Here is an 18,719-nt window from a genome sequence, read left to right as displayed (position 1 = left end):
GAGTTGCGAGATGCCCATATGAGCGTGAGACGACGTTGATAATAAACCACGGTGGAATATCAACTACGTCTTGAGTCTTTGCTTAACGTTACACCTGTCTACAACCGTTTAGGTGAGCTATCCGGTTCATTCTAAGTAAAAGCGTTACAACTGCCTCATCAGCATTCTGCTCAGCGCATCTGCTGTTCATCTCCCCTCGCTGCTAATGACAATGCTCAAATCAGGGCGCCCTATTTAAGCAGATTCAGTTCGCTCTACTCGCTCTCTGCAAGCCACCTCCTCCCTTCGTGTATAATGTGGCATTTGCTTTTCAGATGATGTGATTGGATAACTATACACATAAAGATAAAGAAAAGATTGCATAGCAAAACACAAAGATAAAGTGTTTTCCAAACACCAGTATCTGAACACAAGAGAACATGACAGCATTTAGATTGTTTTGTTTGCATGCTCTGAGATGCAAGTCATTTATGATGGAGGATAAAAGAGACACAGTGGTTTCCTCATTTCTCAGCAACTTTGATTTTTATTACAGATATTTTGCACCAAATTTGCATGAAGTGACGATTTTGTTCTCTTGAAAACATGGGATGGAAACACTGCTTTATACGATATGTCTATTTTGTGCATAAGTGAAATTTGCCACATTGGATGGATGGCTATTGTGAGATTTAAAGGTGCAGTTACTTGAAACTGCAAGATTTAAAGTAACATTGTGGTGTATAAAATCACAATTAGAAGATATAAAGTGACAAGAAGAATATATGTTTAGCATTACTCATTTCATCTACAGAAAGGAAAATCTATTTACATCAGTAGCTGCAATGTGCTCAGTGATACTGGGTTAAATTCAAAGTACTAGTAAAGAGAAGCCATGAAGCAAACATTTAAACATACTATGTTTTGTTGTTTATATATTTCAATTTGAAATTGTACAGTATAAACATATATTTATAATTAAATTAAATTTTAATGTTAGTGCGATTAATGGGGGGAAATGTGATTAATTAGTTGTTGTTAACTTAATTTTTCTCATCATCCTGATTTTCCTCGTATTTTTCTTGTTCTAGACTCAAACAAAGACACTTCTAAACACATTTTATACTGTTGAATGCTTGATTCTCATTGGCTTGATTCACATTTGTTTTTACCCTGATCAGTGACGAACTCAAGCTGAAATATCTGTTATCTGTTATAGAGCACTTCCAAATCAGCACCCGACACTTCAGAAGGAAGCTACGCAGAACCCAACAGCACAAGTGTCCCATTAAACTCCACGGGCCACAGTCAGCAGATTTAAATAATCTGCCCTGATGTTTAATATTAAAACGGCCAAAAACATTCAACAATAAAACAAATCAACCATTCTGTCAACTTTGCTAGCTTCAGTATGTTGTTTATTAGTCTCCTAAATCACACAACCTTTGCCTGATAGCAGCCTGAAGTATTTTGTGAAGAAACTAACAAATCATCTACTTCATTCTGTGTTGAAAATGATGAGCGCCTTCCAAGAACGAATTATTCAGCATCTGACACATGAAAAAGTGAGAAATCATTTCCTCCTACATTTCATCTGGATGTCACATCTGTAAATGAATGCAGGTGGACTCAGCGTGTACACAGATGAAGGAGAAAACATCAAATCAGTAACTTAATTACGTGAACTCTGAGAGTCAGACAGTTCGTCAAAAGGACTTGCACATTGACTGAAAGAAAGAGCCTTTAGGAAAACAGTAGCGAAACCTTTTAATTAAAACTAAGCTCACAGAAAATAAAATATAATTCTGGTCACAATTTGGAACAGGACAAGATGCTCTACCTTAAAGTAGCCTACACTTTAGCATACTTATTACAGAAATAGTATACTACATTTCAAATAAATGTAATGTCAATTGCAATTAAATGCAAAATAAATGCAAATGCATTATAGTTTACATTTTGTATATCAAAGTCAATTAGCAGGACTTCAGAGTTTTTAGAGCAAACTAAGTAACTAAATTATACGTTAAGATGATGTTTAGTGCAGAATTGTAGTAGCTAGAGTTAAAGTTATAATCAAACACATGTGCTTTAGTATCACGTCAAAATAAGTCTAGCTTCTTTAAAGTACATTTTAAATTATTGTTTATCGAGTGCCTCATATTCACATGTTTTGGACTGTCATGGAAACGCAGCGTGTTGTATATAAACAGTGGTTCAGGAGGAAAATGTAAAATGGTGACAGAAAACGTGACGATTTTAGTGAAGAAGAGGCCATTTTAATCTTACCTTTAAAATTCGAAAGTCCATTGGATAAACTTGACAGTTCAGTCAGGAATATATAATATGAGGATGTGCAATGCTATAGAGGCTTTATGAAAACATTTTGCCTGCAGCCTTCGCCCAATCAGTGACACTGACACCTCAAATATGCTAATAAGGATGTTAACCCAGGGTTTATGAATATACAATGTGAAACACCAGTTTATAAATCCCCAAGATTAATTGTTACCTAATTTTAGACCATGTTAAACGTGAAGCACGATTACAGTATTACAATTATACAGGGTTTCGAATGACACAGGGTTAACTAGTTCTAAGTATGAAAAGCCCAATATATTCCCTCTTAAGTACACTTAAGTGGCCTTTTATTTCATTATTATTATGTTATCTGCAAGTACAGTTTTTGAAAAATCTACTTATATAAAGTACACTAAGTGCTCTTTTTTTCCCACAGACGTGAACTGAAAAAAAAAAAAACAATGGATAAAAGAATCATATACATTAATAAAACTTGAGCACTAATCTGTATTTTCTGGCATTTAAAGTGAATTTTTGGTCTAGGGATGTTAATGTATTAATATTCATCTCACATTTGACACGCTTATGCAAATCCGAAAGACACCTTGTACCATGAAAAACGGCAGATGTTTTGCAAGGCTTTAGATGTTGTGTGTGACTGTGTGCACATCAGCTCGTACCAGAAGCAAGATAAGACTTGAGCGAGCCGCTAGACAAGTTAGCACAGACCACCAGACTAGTGCTATCGAACCTTTAGATTGTAAGTGAGAGGAAGTCAAACATTCCTAGTGGTAATACAGTGTCGATATTATAAACCGATGTGGTGGAATGGGAGCTTCGTGCCCTGGATGTGCATCCCACAAATCTCCATCAACTGCAAGATGCTATCCTATCAATATGGGCCAACATTTCTAAACAATGCTTCCAGCACCTTGTTGAATCAATGCCACAATTAGGGCAGTTCTGAAGGCGAAAGGGGGTCAAACACAGTATTACTATGGTGTTTCTAATAATACATGTATTTCACAACATTTTTGATTTAATTGTATTCTTGATTAAATAAATGGAGCCTTATGGCAAGCACAAGAGACCTCTTTCAAAAAAATTGAGAGTGAGTACATGATGAATTTGAATTTTTGGGCGAACTATTCCATTAAAACTAAAGTGTCATCACACTAAAGCTTGTTACTAAATGTTTGTTTGACATCGAGAGTGAGAGATATTCAGCAAGAGACAGAGGAATTGAAAAAGAGCCCTCCAAATATAGACATGACATACCACAACATACAGTATGAGTAGGAACAAAGAGTGCAGAAACACGAAGCCATATCATTCCCAATATCATTGGATGATGAAACATTAAGGGCCACTGCAAAATAATTGAAAGTGAGCTGCTTCTTTGTGGAAGCTGTATTGGCAGCAATATGCAATTATAAAAAGCTATAAACAAACAAAAAGAAAGGGCATACTTGGCTAGTCTACATTGATCTCAATTTAATCTGCACGGTACAAATATCTTCCTCCTCCAATCTGCTACACGATATCAAAGAGACAGGGGAGTTAGAAACAAGCAATGGCAATTCTATTAAAGTAAACAATGAGTGTTTCATTGAAGAACATGGCAGCACATTTATTTAAGAAATAGATGCATTTCAGGTACTGCTTTAAATTGTGGAAAGCATCATTGCGCCATGTTTCCTATCTCCATTCCTAGAGGCACACACACAATGCAACAATTCAAACTCTTCTTAATCAAACACACCTGATTGTAAGGCTCAATGTTTTCAAGTGTCATGTGATCCCCACCTTTCAAAAATAAATATATATAATGCCAGATAGTTTGTTGAGGCTCTATGACCTCCGATAGTTGGGTGAGATGAAGGAGCCGTCATATCTCACTTGCCTATGACTCCTGTGTTTAGTCAGTATCTTGGGTTGTGTTTAAGTCTTTTCTTCTTCTTTTTTTTTGTGAACTTCCCTCCGTCTCGTTCACTCGGATGTACGTCATAGCTTACATTGCACGAGTGCCCACTACTGGTAGGACCCTTGAATCCTTAAATGGAATGACCTAAGCACAGTTCAAGACCTGTAAAAGCTTTTTAAAAAATCACAAGGAGGTGGTACTGATGTAATTTATTAATAAAATGTGAATATCTTGCTTGTGTGAATCAGGCATTTAAGCAAAAAAAAAAAAACATTATTTCAGGGCGATTGAACAGGAAGTGCTAAAATGCAATTATTTCCAAGTTTTTTGCCTACAAAAAAGTAATCCCTGCAGCTATCAATTTGCTTTTTGTTAGAGCTGTCCGATCTTGTCTTAATAAGCTTTTTCGTATTCCTTCCTCCTTTTGTTTCTGGATTCTGTTCATCTTGTTTTGTTCAATAAACACAGCCTGTGATTAGATCTTTGGCTCAGCTACTCTCCTTCCAGCACCCATTACACAGGAACAGGATTGGGAAACAACGTTTTAGGGGTTGTACATCAACCAGTTGCTTAGATCTACCAATAGTCAATGCTTTGTGCGTGTGTGGTCGTGAATCACACAGGAGAAATGTACTTTCCTGGGTGACAAAGGTCAAATAAGTGTCCAAAGGAAAATGATTGGAAAAATGTTCTACCCTATATTCATGCAGGTTTAATATAGTTTTGAAAAAAATTTGATTTTCAAGAAAAGATTCAATCTAAAATCTCAAAAAATCTTGGATATATGAGTAAGAAAATCATATTTTATTTGGTTTCACTTTCCTTTGATGGTCCCTTTAACACATTCTGTTCACTCTCATTAGAGTGTTAGTAGAGTATTAGTAGACTATAGGGTTAGGGTTAGTAGAGTAAGTTGACTTGTAGTTGCAAAGTTAGCCAGTATAATGTCTGTTGAGGATCATCACAATAAAGAGTTATCAGAAATTAAAGGGATAGTTCACCCAAAAATGAAAATTCTGTCAGTATTATTTTACTCACCCTCATGTTGTTCCAACCCCGTAAGACCTTCGTTCATCTTCGGAACATGAATTAAGATATCTTTGATGAAATCTGAGAGCTGTATCACTCCTCTATACTAGTCCATACGCTTCTTGAGGGATTGAAACTTGCCGGCCTCGAAAAAGTTATTAAAGACATTGTTAAAATAGTCCAAGTGACTACAGTGGCTCAATCTTAACTTTATCAAGCGACAAGAACACTTTTTGTGCGCAAAAACAAACATAAATAACGACTTTATTTCAACTATTCAATTTCCTTCTCTAAGCTCACTATTGGCCGACGCTGGTCACAACAATACGCTGGTAAAATCGAGGCCAAGGAAATTAATAGTTGAAACAAAGTCATTATTTTTACTTGTTTTTTTGCGCACAAAAAGTGTTCAGGTGAGGCAAGCCTATTATTACATGTCTCGTTGGAATCCTTGATTGCAATTGGTCAATCATGCCATCCAGTGGTATGTTATTTCCTGATAACAACCCGTAAAAATTGATAACACAAGCTCTTTCAGGTTACTGAAGTCATGGAAGTTTTGCGTTTGGCGAACTACTAAAATATTGAAACCAATATTTTGTTTACAATTATTTAATTATGTCAACCGGGTATATGCACTCACTCTCTTGTTTCTTGTTGTGTGTTGTTTGTAGTTTTGTACCCTGTAATGGATTATAAGATAACAAACAGGTCAGATTTTCAAACAGTTTTATCTCAAATCAATATCTCTTATCCCCTTAATTATTAATGTGGTGAAATGCTGTGGCATGAATTTACCATATCCATTAAATGTCCGTTTAGTTTGAACTTTGAACTGCTCTCTCCGCAGAAGCTTTGTGTATTTGACCTCATAAAATATTTCAACTCAAGTCTTCATGTCTAATTGTTTACTTGTGTGTTAGGTATACATGTAAAATAATGTACATCCAGCTTGTTGTTACCGCATAATAAACCCCTTCAGGGTGATGTGACATCAATGATCACCCTATCAGTGTTTTTTCTTGATGTACATTTACATACAGTACATTTCACATTTTTGGGAACTACTCTTGCGTTTATGTGATATTTTAAGAGACCATGATACACGATTAGGATTTCCTTGTTTTGTTTCTGCAACTTTCGACATGTAAGTCATGACTTTGTTGGTTAGATTACATTTTTGATGTACTTTTTAAACAATTAAATAAAGAAAAAATTAGCATCATTTCATTGACTCAAATAAAAAAAAAATAGTTATGGAAGCCTTAGTTTATTATGGGAATACTTCTAAGTCTTACGTTTTGCAAGTGTAAATAATTGATTAATAAAAGTCACAAGCTTAGGCACCTCCTTTGTAAGCAAAAGACAGACGTGTCTGCAAAGTACAAAACACTCAGCGTTTTAGAGCACCAATTTGCTTCCTTTGTTCTGCTTGCAAAGGCCTCATTAAAAAACTAATCCACCCACTGTGCACTCTTCAGAATGAAACGTGACCTCATGTCCTCCATCTATTCAGTAAAATCATGAAGATCGTCAACCACTTTGTTCTCAAACCCAATACAAATGTCTGAGGCAACTTAATAATTAAGTCATTTTTTTTCTCATAACTGCCCTTTTGCATTTAGGCAATTTCTGTGCATTTAATGAAGTGTGTTTTCCATTTATCAAAGCACCTTTATTGGCCAGGTTTCCGAGGCTTTCTTGTCACAGGTCATTTGTATGACCATATGAGCAGTTTTTTTCCCCCAATTGGATTTGTTTTCCCTTCCATTTCAAAGCCTCTGCACAATCGCACATTGTTTTCAAATAGGCATTCTTATTCGTTTTTTTTTTTTAATGATTATGATCAGTATATTTCATTATCTGTAGGTCATTTCTACTAAGCAAATCAGTATGGTTTCATATCATCATCATCTGGGAAAGAGCCAGCAGATGTACTCTATGAAGCCTTGAGTGATAAAGTTACCATCATTATGCACATTTCACAACACTTTTAAAGTGAAACATCCAGTTAGTTGCTCTAAAAACACATTCAGTTTTATGTGAAACAGATGACTGTGAATCTGGCAACGTTTGATTGTATAGGTTGTTGTATGTATCGTGGCTGTTCAGAAATGAAATGTCCGTTGAATGGCGCTAAAAGGTTAATGTTCTATCGTGTTTGAAAATAGCGAACCTCCTACTCTACACCCTACCATTAACCTAACTGATAGTGTTAACTAAAGCATACAAGTGATTACAGAACACGTTTACTTGAGCAAACACAGAATTTTAGCTGCTTCTACAAATGTTTCAGCTCATTTTTGTGTGTATTTCCAGCCCATTCTCATCCTTTAACGTCATATAGAACGCTATATGCAAAAACGGCGCTATACTACGCACATGGCACCCTTTATCGTTAATATAACACGCGAACCCAAGACGTCATAAATCCTTTAGCGTGAATATGACACGCAGAACCTACCCCACACCTAAACTTAGCCCTCACAGCGCATGTTATATTTACGATAACGGGTGCCGTGTGCGTAGTATAGCGCCGTTTTTCAATATGACGTTAAATGATGAGAATGCGTTGGTATTTCACATAACTTATACCCAAGCTCTTCACATTGCAAGTACAATGCTGTATCAGGTGAGCAGTCGAGTAAGTTTATACATGAGAAAAAAAAAATATATAAAGCTTGTGGTGTGATGCAAACATCAAAATGTATTACTTCACAAATCATGCACCAAGTTAAAAGTGATTTGAGCTCATAAACGTTTGTGCAATGTGCATAGATTGTAAGCAAATATGGATGTTGTGTCCGTGATATCACCCGTAGGTTTCTGAAGAGCATTTTTGAACCCCAAAGTGGGCAGAGCAGACCGTCGCCATCTTGTATATAAAGCGGCAATCCACCTGTCACTCAAGTGGCCACCCCCTTATGCAGAACTATAGGCGTAAGGCATAAAAAAATTAAATGGATAAGTTATATATATATAAAAAAGACTCTCAGGTGTCATGAAGGGCAAAATGAGATATTTAGACCAAAACTACATTTTGTAATTATGGGATTGACTCTCTTTCGGAGCCTGTCTATGGCTGCCAGACGATGAATTGCAGTTTAAGTCACTACAGTGTTGGATTCAAGAGAGAGATCAGAAGATTGTCGGTTTGGTAATCTGCCCCTGCAATCATAATTTTCGTGAAAAGGAATAAAACTGCAGTGGTTTGTACGTGTTTGGAGTTTTCAAAAAAATGTAGGTAGAGGCAAGTTTTCCAATGAGCCAATGTTGAAAATCTTAATTCCCACCTTCCCAGACTCTACCCTTCATATATCCTGATTCTTCTGGAACCCCTTAGGGGGGTTTCCTTGGATAAAAGGGTTCCTGTTTGCGTCCTGTTAGCTTGTAAATGGTTCGGCCTTCTCACCAACACGTGTTGCCGCGGTCCACGCTCTCTAGTAAACAGTGTCAGCTGCCCTCATGCACGGTGATAGAAGGCTGGAAGTTTCATAAACACATGAGAAGCCTCAAAGCACTTCTAATGAGCAAATATTTACTCTATAATTAACTAATTCAACTACATAGCGACAAACAGACGGCAGTCTTAAGTGTCAGCACAATACGAGAACCATTCCAGACTTCGAAAACTTTGGCCAGTACGTTTCCACATGAAGTCCTTGCTTGATGTGATTATGTGTTTGATAGGTATCTTTAATTTGTATGTTTATGTACTTTATAAGTTCCATAATTATTTAAAGGGAAGCAGCTGTGAAGGACGACACAGAGGACTTGGCTCAAGCGTTCCTTTAGATGTACTTCAAGCAGATACACTGTTGTAAATTACTAATTTGGAGATAGCAGCATAATAAACATAAAATAAACAATACGACTAGGAAAATTAATTAATTTTAGGAGGAAGTTTGCAACATGTGGTACATCCATGGCCTCTTTGGAAGTTTGTATTTAGTAAGGTTAAAGTTTTTAGTTTTGTTATTAAGTCGTAATTACAACATCAGGTTTATTTAAATCACTTTGGTCAAAGCAAAATTGCACTTTTTTTCTGATGGTCCATTTAACACATTGTGTTTTGACTATAAGTAACATTGCACCTAACGTCGACTAACTCTCATTAGTAGACTGGTAGGGTTGGAGTTACAATAAGCTGTAATGTAGTTGCAAAGTTAGTCAGTAAAATGTTCAAAAGGGCCCATCAAGATAAAGTGTTGCAAATGGCAGTGGATCTTTCCTACAAAAAACAAAATGATGAATAAAGTGCATCAGGTCTCTGAACTTTTTATTACATTACATTAAGCATAGACTTTATATTACACTCACCTAAAGGATTATTAGGAACACCATACTAATTCTGTGTTTGATCCCTTTTGCCTTCAGAACTTCTTTAATTCTACGTGGCATAAATTCAACATGGCGCTGGGAGCATTGTTTAGAAATGTTGGCCCATATTAATAGGACAGCATCTTGGAGTTGATGGAGATTTGTGGGATGCACATCCAGGCCATGAAGCTCCCGTTCCACCACATCCCAAAGATGCTCTAATGGGTTGAGATCTGGTGACTGTTGGGGACATTTTAGTGAAGTGAACTCATTGTGAACTGTCATGTTCAAGAAACCAATTTGAAATGATTTGAGCTTTGTGACATGGTGCATTAACCTGCTGGAAGTAGCAATCAGAGGATGCCACAGACCAATTCGAAGGTGTTTACCAGTTGGAGAGTTTCTGTAAAGTTAACTTTGTCAAGCTATTCCGAACTCCTAAAAAAACACTTGCCACAGACAAATTCGAAGGTGTTTACCAGATGGAGAGTTTCTGTAAAGTTAACTCCTAAAACAAACTCCAAATGAACTTTAGTTTTGGCCCGAGTTATAAATGACATCACAACAGTTCCTTCTACCAATATATCAGGTATGTGATACGCCCCCAGTGATGCATCAGCATCTGTGAACTCAGACATGTGTAAGTACCGATCTTTTATACTACAAGTAATAAAACACGATTGGATAGATGAGAGGGTAAGTGACGTAACAATTGAGTCTTCCGGCAGAACTCACTGTATGTAAAAGCTTTCATATCATGAAATAATGCTTATACTTATACTTCCTACAGGTATTAGACCTCCTTGGAATCAACTAAACTTTGCAAAGATTTTTTAAAAAAAAACTTTAATAATGTAATATTACGAATAATTTATCACATTTGGATGGTGTAGATGCTGTTTTCAATTTGACAACAAATAAAACACACCCTAGGTCAAAGCGTTAGCCTGTCAAACCCACAGAATTAACTCATCCGCTTCCTACAAACTTCTCACACATCTGTATGGTCCACTTTAATTGTTTCAAGATGGTACAAGCACAAACAATACAACGACGTTCATGTATGCTTGCCAACAGCTGTATTATACTGTTTACTGCCATAATGGCAAATGTAGGTAAACAGTTTGCTTCAGTGAATTTTTATGTGGACAGTCTATGCTTAAATATAATTATTTTTATTACACTTAAAATGTTATAGTTTCTCTCAAAGTTTGAAGATAGTCAATGCATGCTTCCTCCATGATTCATTTATCAAAGTTGCCCCAACATGATGAGGTGGTGCTATCGTATTTTACAAGGTCGTTTTACCCCAGAGCAGATGTTTTTAGAGAGATGAGCCTGACTGGAAGTCTATGACAGCGTCTAAAGCAAGTACGCAGACAGTACGGTCATTCTTGTTATGCAATACAGTCTGTCTTCATTATATGTCTTTTAAAATCTCACTTGAAAAGTCTGATTATTCCCTTCTATTGGTTTGTTTAAAGAGGCATTTCGGATGCTTTTCAGCCAACTAAGATCAGCCAAGATGTTTATTTAAGTAGCTTTTGTTAGCAGGGAATGGTATCAACTTTTCAAAAAAATGGTCACCGTCATACAAACTAACTGTCAATCTTTCACTTTTAAGCTCTTTATTTACATACTGTTGCACTAACATGCTTTAACATTTAAATTAATAATTTGATTCAATGCACTTATTCTGTATATACACATTTTTTTACACATCTAACAAGAGATGTAGTTTAGCTAAGTATCACATGCTCACGCATATAGTTTTGAGCCGCCGTTCAGTCTATACACAGAATAGGAGAAAGATTGTGCTCTGAAACGTTTCAATAAAGGATTCGGCCTCTCTAAACCTCTCCTTTCTGAGAGTCTACTGCTCTCTGATTAGTCAGATGGCCCAGATTGGTCTACTCTGCTCTGATTGGTCAGATGGCCCAGTCTGTTGTAATTGTTTTTTTTTTTAATGTGTAATTTGCTTTCTCGGCGCAGAAAACAGTGTTTTGTCTACAACATGGACCAAACTCTTCCAGGCGCAGCTTACAGTGTTTGATGGCGGTTCAAAATAAATGTTGTTATTAAATGTTGGCAGTTCAGAATCATTTGTTTTTGGAGACAACATATCCATTTATCGGGACTTTGATATTTATGACTTCACAAACTATTTACAATCACAAACATCCATGTTACATACTACATGAAATGTAACATTCTAAAAAGCATAAAAGAGGCACAGTACGCCTAACCATATGACCAAACCCTTCCATAACCTTACTCGTATACCACCAAAGTTGCAGCAAAAGGGTTTTGGAATTTTTATGTAAATACATAGTAAAGACACATATAAAGTGTGAGCCATGTAATTGTGTTTAATGAGTAAAATATTAAAAATAAAAACGTCCCTGAGTTTAACCAGAGCATACTTCTGACTTATCATTTTACACAAATACTTGCTTAAAATGAGTTCAAAACGAACTCCATAACAGAATTGATCCAGTAAATGACAGGAAATTGTTTGAGCGGTTACAGGACTAGGCCCACAACTTTTCTTGGAAAAATCCAGCCCGTTCTCATCCTTTAACGTCATATAGAACGCTATATGCAAAAACGGCGCTATACTACGCACATGGCTCCCTTTATCGTTAATATAACACGCGAACCCAAGACGTTTTTAAATCCTTTAGCGTGAATATGACACGTACACCCTACCCCACACCTAAACTTAGCCCTCACAGCACGTGTTATATTAACGATAACGGGTGCCATGTGCGTAGTATAGCGCCGTTTTGTCACTAGCGTTCTATATGACGTTAAAGGATGAGAATGCGTTGAAAAATCCTGCTCAAGTTGCACGGCTAAATGGGCAAATGAGGTGCATGTGTGCAAGATTCTGGATTGTAAATGTAACATTAACCTGCAAGCGGTGAGGATGACAGCCCATCAGTGTTTCGTCTCCAGGCACTGAATCAGAATGGAGATCATTCTGGCGACAAACGTGTTGAGGAGATAGCCTGATTTACATCTTCGAGAACAATTGACGTGCATGACTGCGTCAGATTACTCTTCAGATATGTTAAGTTGTATTAAATATTAAATATAACGTAACAGACTCCTTCTTATTCAGTCATATTGATACATATTTAAAGATCTCATAAAATCCAAATCCAATCTATTTACTTTCTCAATACATGTTCATGCTTCATATATTCAACTCAACAACAGTCAAGGTAAACTTCATTATTCAGCTGTGTTAGAAATGTATTCATTTTGACTTGGTACATTGAGTTCTGTGATTTGGTGATGTCTGATTTCAGCAAAGCTTGTTTTAAAGAACGTTATTCTGTTGTTACACAGTTACTACATTATCATTACATTGTTATTGCATTTCATTTAATTGAATTACATTGTGTTTATTAAATAATAGGCAATATGTAGAATTAAGATGGCTGAGTACATATACTTTTTCATAATTTCATAATACTGTTGACAATAGTGCCTCACAAAGTTTCAGAAGGATTGTTCCTTGGGGAAGCCTTATGGACTGTGATAACATTAAAGCCCATTCATAGAGCAGATGCAGGAATCTCAAGGTCTCTGGTAAAGGTGGATTCATCCCAATGGAATAACATCATCTCTCTTTGCTGTCCTTCTGTCTTACTTATGTCAAGGATTTCTTTTCCAAAAGGGTTGTGACCTTCACCCTAAAGTGGATGAAATTTAATTCTCAGGGGCTTTAAAGGTGTCAACCAACTCCATCCCTTCTGAACACTTATACATACTCTCCAAGAACATAATAGGAAGTTCCCAGAAGACTGTGCGGATCTATGTTAGGATGTCTGCTTGTACCGCTGACAGTCTTCACTAGCTCCTCACAAATTTTCAGAAGGACTGCTCCTTTGGGAAGCCTCGTTGACTAGATATCTGGCGGTATTGTGATTTTAGTTCCTTTCATAGTGCAGATGCTGGAATCTCAAGGTCTCTTGTAAAGGTGGATTCATCTCAATGGAATAACATCTCATCTGTTTGCTGGTCCTCGTGTCACTAACTGTCTTCCAGATTGTCCTTTTAGGGTATGAACAGGCAAGCTAATGAATTCATGTTCCTCTAGGTCATAACAAAGATGTAAAGTCACTTAAAGAATAATGGATATCTCATCTGATTTTCATACATGATGGTTACATGTACCATTATAATCTAAAAAAAAAAGAGACAAAATCTGTGTCAGTAAAACACCTGGTTGTATTTAAACACTACGATACAATCTGGTCTGAGAATTCTTCCCACAATTACAAACACAATATTTCCTGGCAATTGCTTCTGAACCACATCGGGAAATAGTCCAAAAATAAACCTCAGAGAAACGAGAGATGGGGGCTACATTATAAAAACATATTTGGAAATATGTGTATACCTTGCAATGTTGACCATCTGCCATGTCGCCTCTGACTCCATTTCCAAGGAAAAGGGGATCTGGTGTTTTAGGCTGGGGCATTATGATAGTATAAGTACCTGAGGGTACAATACTCTTTGTGTTTTGCAAAAACATGGTGGACCTAATGGGACAGGAAAAATGTTTTATAGTTTTTTGGGTTATGCTGACCCACAGGGGACTGTGTACTGCTTTTATTTACACAAGGCACACATGTAACAGTAAAATAATATAAAACTGTGGGGAGAGGCTAAAAGAAGAGAGAAAGCAGTCTCTTTATTATTATTATTACATTATAATTATTTAAAAACAATTATAATTTGCTTAATTACTCCTAAATGTGAAGATAATTCATTTGTTTACTTTACGTTATACTGTAAAATAATGTAAAGTTCACTTTAAAACTAATATTAGTTTTTTATGACACTCTCTGTATAGGCAATTAAGCAATGATTAATGAATTTTATTTACCAAACTCTTATCGATTTTTATTTTTAATTAGAATATTAACAAAAAATAATAAATGCTGTATAAGTGCAGCTAATTATTAGTTTATGCTAATTCATGTGCTTAAAGGGATAGTTCACTTCTAAATTAATTTTTGATATGCTTTAGCTTACCTTGAGGGCATCCAAGATGTAGGTGTCTTTGTTTCCACGGTATTTTAAATTTGGATATTTTTAGGTCAAACTGTCCTTGTCTGTCAGTCATATACTGCAGGTCTATAGTCACCAACCCAAAGAGCATGCACAGACAAGTCCAAATTAAACATGATTTAATGACTCGTAAATACACGTTGAAGGCCTAAGATGAGCAGTTTGTGTGAGAAAATGAACAGTATTTATATAGTTTTACCTCTTGTAAATACAGCCACGTCCAAGAGGTTTGAAAGCTCGGGCGCTTCGGTCGGTGCAAGCGCTGGAAGTGATCTCTCGCATGGTGGCGAAAAATATTCAATGTTGTCTGTAGATATATCGAAATAGTCTTCCATTGCGATTTCCTGTACACTGTAAAAAATAATTGTGATGTTAACGGTAAAAGGCTGTAAAAATGCTACAGTGCAAAACTGTTAATTGGTTAACAGAAAGTTGCCGTACTATATACGGTAAATAACTGTGATATAATTTTACTGTAAAATACCGTTAAATTTACAGTTTTTGAAGCTGAAAAAGAACAACTCATTGCATAATTTTCAATAAAAAAAAAAATTAAGTTGACATTCCCACAATTCCTAGTGACACTTCACATTTTATGCATTTTTGTTGAAGGTTGTTTCCACTGGTATGATGGCATAGTCCATTCAAATCTTTATCAAGTTTATTAATTAGCACATATCATCATTTATTATAATAATAGGCATAATTATTCTGTAATCCTTTCTTTAAATTAATGGATTGATTTCTTCACCCTATAACTATTGTATGCTGGAATGCATCCACTTGCCCTTACATTGGGGTTTTGAATTCACTTGTCTTCATCAAACGAAGGGATTGGCTCTGTCCCAGATCTGACCTAGGCGAAGGTTAAAGTTCACATGTTTCCCACCATTGTGTATATAAGTCGATTTTTACAAGAAGCTGCCAGGCTATGACAAGGGCCAGGGGCCAAAGTGGAAAGAGGGTTTTATGAGCAATGTGTTCCTGGTTACGTCCTTAAAAAGTGCATATAAAAAGCTAATGCTGTTACAGGGCGCAATGTATTTGTCTTATGTCTTCTGTTGGCACAGCACACCTAAGTACACTACATTAAATTCTAGTGAAGGATGCAATTCCGAAGCAGTATTTCAAAATGATTACGCAGATAGTAATAATACATCTGAATTCCAGCAATTGACTCTCTATGTGAACTGTTTCCCAGTAATTCATTCTAACCTCTCTGACTTATTGCACTCCCACTTGTGTCTGATTAGCTTTGTACTCCTTCAAAGTTGAGGGGGGAAAAAAAGAAGCTTGGCTTAGAAGCTTGAGGTGACAGGCTGTATATATTAATGGGCATGATTAGTTATTAGCGCTTGCTCCCGCATTATAGCGACAGCAGGCCAGGAGCGTCTACGCTACAGGAGCCACCAGTACGGGGGCCCATGCCAGAAGCATTTCTCGGGACATCTGTAGGAGCTTTTGTGAAGCATTTAAATCAAGACTGTTGGAAACCAGCTGCACTGTTCCAGTAAAGCTACAAGCTTCAGTCAAATCGTGAACGGAGACAAAGAGATGACAGCCACCTGTAACAACACCAAGCAGGCACATGAAAGGGTCTCGACAGCCTGTGGAGCGACAGGCGGATGCTTTCGGTTTTTGGCATGTGTTGGCTGTGGTCCACCTTCACGGGCAGGTGAATTTTCATTAGCAGTCACTTCACTCAGCAGCCTGGGCTCACACCATCAACACAGTGGCTTTACGCCAGTGTTGTCATTGATATTAGCATCTGCACTTCACCTTATGGAGATATGAATGTACAAATGCAGAGACCGTGCACAAATGTGTTGAGGACAGAGATTCTGCCATAACATGTGTACTGTATGTGGTATATCGTGACTGAGGGGGGCAGCCTGGTTCATGGAATTTTGTTATAGCAGTCATTACAAAATTCATAGTTGGCCTTATTGGCTTTTGTAATTGGCTTTTGTTACCAATTGTAAAAGCTGTGTAAGAAAAACCTCACTCCCCTAGCCTCAAGAGGCGCACAAGCTACAGTAATTGTTTATGTATCCACCTCGCATGCCTGAAACGCCGGTTTGAGTCCCACACGGAGCGTGGGGAATAGGACCAGGGTTTTATATTGGTGCCGTGACCCGGATGGGAGAGGGGTTTAGGGGGGTGAGTGTAACGGAGACCAGCTAATAAGAGCTGTGTGAGTAAAACCTCAAGAGGCGCACTAGTGACAGACACTAAACACTGCAGTCCACAGGCGCGCCCAGCTCCCATGGCAGAGACAAAGGTTCAAATCCCACTTGGAGCAGGTTGAGTAGAACCGGAGTGGTTATACTCACAGTGTTTGAAAGGCCTCCTGTCTTGGAAACGAATCTTTAATACGTTTAGATGTAATTTTATATGTAGTTATGTTTATTTAATATAATAAACAAAGAAGCATAAACAAAAAGAGGGGTGTCTGTTTTGTCTGTTTTTGTGACTAACGTTTCTTTAGTATAGCCATAGAGTATAAAAACCAATATAAATACTCGGTATAGCATTGGACTCTACGACAGTGTTGGGTGTAACTAATAGTTACTGTAATTTAATTACTTTTCCCTTGAAAATGTAAAGTAAGGGATTACTCTTCATTTATCAGTAATTTAATTACAGTTACTTCTGATGTAATTGAGGTAGCCTAAATACCGTTTATAGATCAATCCGATCTCAAAAAGATTTGTATGCATTTTATGAGATGTATAAATTGCACGACCGCACTCGTACAAATTCGTATGAATTATTGTAAAATATGTATGAAAAAAGTGTGAAATGTCATGAGATCAGACATAAAACAATAGTGGGTTTAACAACAAAATGTATTGTCTGATGTTAAAAAGTATGTTTTTATAATGTAACCTTCTTCACCTTGGTCTGTTTAGGGATAATTCATGCAATTTTATAGTATTTATTTTAAAGAATTGACCCTTCGCTAAGCCTCGCCCTCCCTAGTTACTGTTGCTACGCCTGTCAAGCTTTCGCGACTGGCCCATCTATTATAGTGTGGATGCACCCGGTGTCAGACATTTCCAATGAGATAATTTGTAATTTTTGGCGAACAAGTGAAATATCTGAGAGAGCAAGACAAAAGGGACTACAGTATGCATTCGAGGGATATATTTACGACATTATATGCAACCGATTAGAGAATAATTTCTTAAAAATTGAAGTTAAAGCCTAACGTTATAGTCCCAGCGCAAGCAGCAGTGCCTCATACGCTGACCGTTCAAATGGAAAACACAAATTGAGGAACAGCTATGTTCAAACACAGCAGGATATGAAAATAATCTTAATAATTATAAATCAAACAGCTTATCAATAAATCTTGTGGAATAACACTAATACCGGGAGAACCGCGATCGGATTGGGTTAAGGGGTAACGTTAGTAGGACGTCGATTAACAAAATGCTGAAATATATTTTAAAGTATGTCAGTGAGCCTTTGTCTTGTCTCTTTAATCGTCTTATTTTACGTTATCATTATGACCAAAGAACCGTCAATATTTCCAAGCAATAGGTGTTTTTGTTAAGCATGTCGACATTTACCAGTAGTTGTGAATGGGTCTTGCATATAGACTCTAGATCACGCCAATCATTTCTCCCCTTGGCCTTTAAATTTTCTGGAAGGAAAACAATTCCTCTCCCCCGTCCAAACTTTTAGTATACCGGTATCAGATTTGCACAATCCATACGCACAATGCAACCGCATGTTTCCCTCGTTCGAAAGCTTGCCAGACCTCCCGCGCATAGTTACGGTTGCTAAGACATGATTGGCCACTGGCGGTTTTCGGGCGTGGCTTAGCGAAGGGTCAATTAAAACAGATTTATGTCTATCCTTGTATTATTCAGCTGGTTGAGATTGATATGGGATTTTGAAAGTAATTAGTAATTAAAAGTAATTAAATACTTTTTAGAGAGAGTAATTAGTACAGTAATCTAATTACACTGTTGAAGAGGTAATTAGTAACTAGTAATTAATTACTTTTTTAGAGCAACTTACCCAACACTGCTCTGCAATCGGTTGAAGTAATCCAGTATCCTTAGACCTTCAC

Source organism: Pimephales promelas, chromosome 23 (genome assembly GCF_988280905.1).
Source record: "Pimephales promelas chromosome 23, fPimPro1.hap1.1, whole genome shotgun sequence".
NCBI classification, from domain to species: domain Eukaryota; kingdom Metazoa; phylum Chordata; class Actinopteri; order Cypriniformes; family Leuciscidae; genus Pimephales; species Pimephales promelas.
This window is presented reverse-complemented; position numbering follows the sequence as displayed.